We start from the raw sequence: 8,964 nt of genomic DNA on the forward strand, positions 1-8,964 counted from the left end.
GGTAATGAATATGTTATTTACTTTAAAAGGTGTGGATATTCAGGTTTCTTTTTTATTTTTAAAATTTCAAAGCAGAAATATGGTGCTTTGTTGGTTTGACTCAAACAAATTTAGGTAAAAAGTATGGTAGAAGTTTAAGCAAAATCCTGAGTAACATATGAAATTTTGAAATTCAAAGTGTCATTTGATATGTTTTCACATACCAGTGACACCAGCCGCAACTCATTATTTAAATCGGCAGAGGTAAGAGTAGAGCCGTAAAGCCCTAAAAAATCATGAGAATTGTGCATAATTTGACTAGAGCATGAGACTTTCACCAGTGTAGTACATGTTCAGTTCAGTTCAGTTCAGTTCAGTTTTTATCTCTGCATTTCAAAATCAATACAAATCAACAAATCAACAAAATACTTACGTAGTCATTTACAGAGCTAATATTCGTAACGTTTGGATCATACATACATGTACATTTTCTTTTTTCAAGAACGAATATCGTATATAAAAGGAAGCAATAGGAAATGATAAAAATGAAATGCGGGGGACCATCATCATAAGCTAAACTTGACGAGGAAGATGGCCCCAGGTAAAGAGATACATAAAGAAAATCTTGCCACTCACTGAGTGGGAAGTAATTGTGCGAAGGACGTGCAGTGCGGTGTGCATTGTGTTGGGATGAATCTTGGTTTGTACGTTGAGTGTTATTTTGTGTATCAGTGTGATGAGGTGAATGTTACTTCAGTTATGGCCGTGAACTCATTGTTTAGGGTGTTTGTTGACCAGGTGGTATGAATATCTATGTGTCAGAAGTATACTGGATTATGAGGGTGTTTTTTAGTTCTCGTTTGAAAATGTTCAACGACGTACATTGTTTTAAATTAGGGGGTAAAGAATTCCAAATATCTGGTCTATTATGTTTTAATGATTTTTGAGCTAAAATGATTCTGGGGTTTTCGAGATGGTAATCGGACGACTGACGTGTTGGATATGAATGAACGGTGGAATTTGGGGTGAAGAAGCCATCAAAAATTTTTGGAAGACAATTAAATGTATATTTATACATAAAAACAGCAGTTTGAAATGTGTGAAGATCCTCAATTTTCAACGTTTTTAGTTGACGAAATAGGGGATTGGATGGGGATAAGTAACGGGAATGTGTCATAGGATTCATTGGAAGATCGGGAGCTAAGTTTGATTTGACCTTTGATGACCTCCAAAGGTCAATGAAGCTAAGTTTGATTTGACCTTTGATGACCTCCAAAGGTCAATGACCTCAAAATATCAGAATACTCAAGTATGGTGTCATTGGTTAATGATGGAGTTAAGATGCAATAAATATGCATTTGTGCTGCAATGAAAATGTCTTCCTATTCCACAGAGCATTGACAGGTTTCTACCTTTGACCTCTGTTCACCTAGAGAGGTCAAAGACCTTGAAATATCAGAACATTGATCTATGACGTCATTGGTTAATGATAAACATAGTTATGATTTAGAAAACGAGCATATCTGTTTAACAATGAAATTGTCTTCATATTCTAAAGGAAAGGACCCCCTCCATGTGAGGGAAATTTTGCCCTTTGAGAATTGAATTTCAGCAACTGGGGCACCATATATGGACAATTTTCTACCCAAAACGCGATGAAATTTTCCACATCTCGGGATTTATTGGGAGACGGTTCAACTCCCCCCCCCCCCCCCCCCCCCATCAACGCCCCTGTATGTGCATATGTAGAGAGATTTCGTAGAGAAAATATGAGACTTATAAGAAACTGTATTGCCCAGGGGTCATTATCCCAAGCAAGCAAGTATTGTTGATCAATGAAATTTATGATCTTTTTCACCTGTATACTTTTAGATATGATGAAATGATGTATACCTATATGTTAGGCATGTAATTACATGTATTGCTTTTGAGTACTCTTGTTTATATTTTGATGTGTAATTGTTCGACTTGCCATGATTTCATTTAACCCGTTCAGTACGGGAACCTGGTGACCTACGTATCAAGTCTATGGGCATTACAGAATTCAGTATGGAATGGGTTAAATACAGAACTAAAGAAAACTGATAATGAAACTGATGCATAACTTAATGATTAAGATGATGCACATACCGTGTATTTCTTTTAAAGTGACCAATACAAAAAGTGTGCATTTATTTTACATGAAAACTTTGCGATTATCTTCTGAGGATAATGAGGGGTGAATGCCCTCGAAATGTAAGAATATCGATGTCTGGTGTCATTATTTCAAAACAGTCACCTGTTTATGACATACAAGCAGTGCATTTTGTTGTGTGTGTATTTGAAAGTGTGGAATATTCCAATAACTGTTTAGTTGTGACTTTCAAGGACAATGAGGGATCAGTTTTCTCGACATATGAAAATACACTGAAGCAAACTGTGGTGGCTGGGACAAACACATTATCATTCTTTCGTGTTGGAGATCCATGCCTGATGGTCAAATCAAAGATATAACATATGTATATCAGACCTGACCGCGCGCTGTAGCAAAGCATCATACCCTCAAAGACACAACCTACCTTCCTCGTCCAGACAATGTAAACCACCCGCAGGACTTACGTAAACTTTATATTCTTTGCCAAGCTGAGACAGGCGACACTTTGCAGTGCCGACTAAGATCTATCATGAAACCGTTTGTTGGCATTGGCCATGCATCGATCATTAACAAAAAATTAAGAAATGGCAACTTGCCATGCGTCCTAGTATGCTGTGTAATTCTTATGCTTACCATGCGTAGCTGTGTACTTTCGAGTTTGATAGTCCTGATTAACATCTGTGTCCAGAATGGTATTACATGTTAAGAGAGACCAAGACCTCCTGTAGGTAGAGCGTCCAGCATGGTTAATATACATATAAATTGAACGTTGTTTTTCTCTGAGCACTCCTTTGGAATAGATGTCACGAATTAATGAAGCTAGAGAGGGTATCCACCTCAATGCATTCACAGCTTAGCTGGCAGTCTACACGGCTAATGGAGGACTGTCTCACTTGATAGTACCCCCCCCCCCCCTCAATATCCAGTGTGACGGGTTTCTCCGCCGAAGTAACAGGGAATCATGCTATCTCATTTACAATGAGTCTAACCTGAAGTGCTCTGGGAGAGGTCACAGTATCGCCCTTTGTTGCAAACTTTGCTTATGAAGCAAGGCGTACACAGGAATTTTCTCTGTATGAAGATTATATTCATGTAACACAATGTATAGAAGCTGTTATGTAAAAGCCGCGCCTCAGCAACAATAAAAGGGAGCTTCAGACAGGATGTTCAGTGGAAAAATAAAACCATTCTGCTCATGCGCAAATTCTTACAAAAATCTAACTCGTGTCGTCTGAGTTTGCACAGTCGGTGCTGGGCCATTTTTGGTTCCGCTCAAATCACGCTGTAGAGAGCTACATACTTAAAGGACAAGTTCACCTTCATAAACATAAGGATTGAGAAAATGCAACAATATTAGTAGAACACATCAGTGAAAGTTTGAGGAAAATTGGACAATCGATGCAAAAGTTATGAATTTTTTAAATTTTTGTGTTGGAACCGCTGGATGAGGAGACTACTACAGCTTGTGAGTTATATGCGTACAACAGTATAAAGGAAATATAAAAGAAAATTCAACATATTTTCACTTTTTTCGCATAATAAAAGAGCAATTGACTTGCCTCTTTCTAAAGGCAGGGGGAATAATATTGCCCATAACATTTATCAGTAACGAGTCAGGGGAATGTGTACTTTTTTCAAAAGATGGAATTTTGTGAAATTCTCTTTATATTTTCCTTATATTGTTGCACGCATGTGACATCTAAGTTATTCATACACTGAAGCAGTCTTCTCATCCAGCGGGTACTGCACAAAAACTTCAAAAATTCATAACTTTTGAACGGTTTGTCTGATTTTCCTTAAACTTTCAATGATGTGTTCTACTAATATTGCTACATTCTCTCAATCCTTATGTTTATGAAGGTGAACTTGTCCTTTAATGCAATGATCCTATGGGGCGCCATTTTACCTGGTATAGGCTGCGTCCTTGCTTAATCTAAAGCTAATGCAACCGGATATCTGTGCGTTATCTTTTTTTAGGTATGTTCGCGGACACTTCACTCAGACTCACAACGATTTGATTTTGAATTGAATTAATTTTTATTTATTTCAACATGGTAAAAAGTCTGCTATCAGCTTTGATGCTACTTTTCAGCAATGCCGTGCATAAGAATTTACAAAACTGAATAAAAAACCTAAACAAAGAAAAACAGGTACAATGATAATAATAATGATAAAAAAACTGATTAAACACAACATAAATAACATACAAATAAACAGAATTAAACTTGGGACATATATGAATATAAACACAGAATGATTTGAAATGACGGAGTACATTTCGATAACAACAAAATCAAATTGTGACAGAAAAAAAATTACGTAATTATAAAAAAATATATATAAAAATTGATTTGTTGCGAATGAGTAGCATGACAAGATGAATATAACATCTGGAAATTTACTTTCTGGATTTCTTTAGTAAAAGAGCTGAAGTTGTCAATGATTCTAATATTTTGGGTTGAATTGTCAAATACTCGTAGGCTATTCAATTTGCTCCCATTTTTCCGTCGTTTGAGTAGATATTCACATAAAATATCTTAACAAATTTTCACGAAGAAAGGACTCGTCGTTTCAGAGTAGGCCTAATTGCCATATTTGGAAAAGATACAGCGTTTTACCAAATCAGAACAATCTGCAGATGAGTAATTCTAGTTTGCCAAAGACATTGTCCTTACTTTACCACGTTGCGCGATCATCCTCACGCGGCAAATTATCAATTAGCCAAAAGAACGTATCCTGGCTTACAACGCGAAAGCATTCTCCCGCAGAAACACATCAGTATGTCAAGAGAACGTATCTTGAGTTACACATACCCACGCTGCAAATCAAGCACCAATCTAGTTTGGCAGAACGACCTATCCCAACTCTATAGCAATAATCTTTATCATTAATATAATTTGACCATTGTGTTATTGTAATATTGTAACAGTCACGTCATATTTTTTTTCTTCAAAAATTAGATAAAGACTATCACTATACAGTTCACTGCAAAATTAATGCACTTGTACATTTTCAATGGTTTTTTTTTCTGGTAAGTGTTTTTAGTATGTACTAAATGTAGTTAGGTGTCATCTACCAATTAAAGTAAATTTGGGTTTACTTCAATTGCATAACAATGTTAATATTCAGTTTAATAGTTTCAATTCAATAGTTAATTGAGATTTAAATCTTTTTTGGTTGTCCTCAATTATTTGATTTTTTTCTTTCGTGTAAGAGTTCTCGCTGGGAACGTACTTAGATTTAGTGCATCATGTTGTTGTTACAAATGACGTTCAATCAATATTGACGACTAATATCCGAGTTGGGGTAAAGTCTGGAAAGTCTTTAATAATAGATCTCCTTACATTTCTTTTTCATGCAATTGCATATTATCAGTATTTTGTTCACTCCATTGGTTGGATTTCTAAATTGAGATTTTGGCAAGGGTGATCAATTTTAAATGAGCCGAACATATCTTTGATCATTGTTGGGCAATGTGTTGCCGTCTTACTTGTAAGACATTTCTTCTTCTTTTTTCCAAAAAACATATCAAATCACCGGTTTTGTTGAATAAGGTAACGCCATCAGGTCAGGGTGGGGCATCGGTCATATTCAGTGATATTTTAGTTATATTTGTTTTTTAATTTAGTGCGTACTTTTGTGTAATAATGTATTATTTGATAATGTTTGTAATCGTCTGATTGTGTTTCATTAATATAGCTGATTCTGGGTGTATGCACTGGTCGGGGAGGAAGGACTCGAGCCTTGGTGATTAAGTATGCCCTTTCCTCCCCTGACAACCAGCGGCATGCATCTATCTAGAATCATCACAATCTTTATTTGATGTAATATTATTTTCTGTTTGTATTCTATGTCCACTTATATCTTATGTCGAATTGCCAGATAATAATAATAATAATAATGACAATAATGGTAATAATTAAGAGATAAACTAAAAAAAATATCAATTTAATAGGCAATTTATGCTATAGATTTGATGTAAATATATGATTTTTATGAGAATTGACGACAAAAAATAACATGGGTGTAAATAATTTTCAGACATCTGTATAAACACTTTTCGTTTCACAGACACATACACGTATTTAAAGTCATATGTATGTTACACGTGTGACTCTTATCTTAATTTCTTCTTTTTTACGATTTGGCTATAAGCTGTTTTCATTGAGAAGGAAGGATTCGAAGAGAAAGAATGATCCTGCGTAATCTCTTATTTTATTATGTGTTGTTACTATTTGGCTGATTGCATGATTTGTAGATGTAAGGTCAAAGCCTCTAACAATATATGCATCAAACAATTATTTACCAGGTAATTATGAATCTTTGTACCTTGACCACGACTCAAACACACATACACAAGCACACGCACACACACAAAAAGTACTCAAACAGAACACAGACTTGTCACATGTGCAAACATTCTCTCTGTAGAATAACTTTGAGATAGACATGATAGAAATGAAAACGCAGACATTGATCTACCTTTGTGGACATATTTATAGGAAAGGTATGTGTGTGCATCTGTTTCTAAAGACAACAGCTTTTACAGAAATCCTTCAATCTATTTTTAAGTGTTAAGAACATTGAATGGAAAACAACAATTTCTTCTTGCAATCGAAGAGAGAGTTTGATGTGTCATGATTGTTACGCCTACATCATAATGAAAGCGAGTATAGTAACTAAAGCTTATTATGCTGGTAAATAAGGAATATAATGTGATTCTATTCTTGAGCGTTTGAAATCATAACTTTGAAGTTACCAGAACAAGATACAATATTTTGATACACAGCTACTTCATATAGTTCAACACATTCATGAATGCTACGCTGTTCATTGGTGTATATATCATGTACATTATACATGGGCCTACATAAGCCAGGAAAAAAAAAACCCAAACGCTTATGCAATAATACTTAATCAAGATGGGAATGGCATATTAACAAAAATTAATTCTGCATATGTTTTAATCTACGAGATGTTTCGTTTGTGGCTGAGTTTAGAATAGTTTGATATTCGAAGATTGTTTGTCCCGACCTTGCATTTAGTTGATTGATCAGTAAACGTCTCAAAGCCTAGTTAATGCTCTACCTACTCCCAAACTTTGATTATAGTGTGTAAGGTATTTACTTTAATGCGTACTTGATACATGTCCATGACGTCACTTCAACGGAAGGGTTAAATCAAGAGGCAGCTCGTCAAATGACTAGACAGTGAAGTGACGTTGTAGGTTGGGTAACGGTATCATCACTTTATACTCTTTCTTTGTTTGTTTGTTATTCAAACCTCTAGCTCTTACTCAAATGACCACAAGAAAGATCACTTTAAGCTTATGCTGTGTTTTTATTTGCATTGATGAAGGGAGCTTTGCTCGTCAGTTTCAACGAATACAACTCCACGGAGAATTTTAACTTCAATGAAAACTTCATATTCCCCACAACGTCCTTATTTCAACAGACACAAACAAACTTTAATACAACAAAGCGATATACCTCATAACATTGACCAAAAAAAGATTAATTAATGCTGTGACATGGACACAGCGTGACATAGCATTACAAAGCACTTTAAAAAGAAATTGCAGTGTAGATACGCGAAAGCTAACAGGATCGTCGCTCATTTTGACATTTTGATATACGACACAACAGAACTTACAATCAATAAGCATACATGAAGCTTTACAACAATGTAGTGGTTAGGGTTTAGCAATGAAATCAACCTTTTTGGTGAGTATTGTGAAATAATCCTGATTCTGAATAAAGCAGTTTTGCTAACTCATGGTCCGAAATAAACTCTTCTTTATTATTGTGTCATTACAATGGTTTTTCCAACGACAGCGATTTTCAATTACGTGATATATTCACATGCTATTACAGAATGACGAGTATGGTTAATTGGCCAAAGTCTGATGTGTAGTTCACATTCTACGTGTGGAATGTAGTATTGGATATACACAGAATGGGTACTATGTCATATTAAAGGTTTACGATACACAACGGTGAATAAACTTTTTAAGTTCATGTATATCAAAAACATTATATATTTTAATCACATGCTTTTGTAACGATACTTACTGTATTTATTTTTCTATCTTTGTCCCCGAGCGTAGCATATACACTCGATATTCTTTAACATTTTGAAAGTAATTATTTGAGAAAAAATCTGAAAAAATCGAAGAGCATCACCGAAATGACAGTTCCTAAATCAGATCGAGAAGCTAGCTAAATAAGCCAAGTGCTTCATTTTCGTTCATTTAATTTCTATTTGTGAGGACAATTGACCAGTTAGCGACGCTACATAACCAGTATTCCTGTCTTTGTCGTTATAGTAACCTGCTCATTCAGAAATTTTGTTTAACACAAGGAGTTGGGACCTGTTTTAGAACAAATCATAGGCACTGTTGGGGACTTTGATGAGAAGAGGATATTGCTCTCGTTCTGGCCATGATAGTGATAAATCAATAATGAAAAGCTAAAATACATATTGTCTATGCATGATATATGTGATATTTACATTGGTCCTTGCAACAACAACAAAAAAAAGGTCCACCTTCATGTTATCGTGAGATACAATTGAGTTGAATTAGCTCCCTGTACTCTAACAAATTAGCTGTTATATCAACATTTAAAATTTTGTCAACTTGTTTATAAATGTTAACTTTAGCACTCAAAATGTTAAGTTAGCACTCAGAATTTTGAACTACCATTTCAGAAATGGTCAATCCAATCAAAGATTAGAGGGAATAAATTTTTCTACTTTACGTTATTGCTTTTTTTTTTCCTGATCACGTGTTAGTAATCTTTATTTTACATGCTGCAATCTTGGTCAAACAAATTCTTACTTATTAGGCTTTT

Source organism: Diadema setosum, chromosome 10 (assembly GCF_964275005.1).
Source record: "Diadema setosum chromosome 10, eeDiaSeto1, whole genome shotgun sequence".
NCBI classification, from domain to species: domain Eukaryota; kingdom Metazoa; phylum Echinodermata; class Echinoidea; order Diadematoida; family Diadematidae; genus Diadema; species Diadema setosum.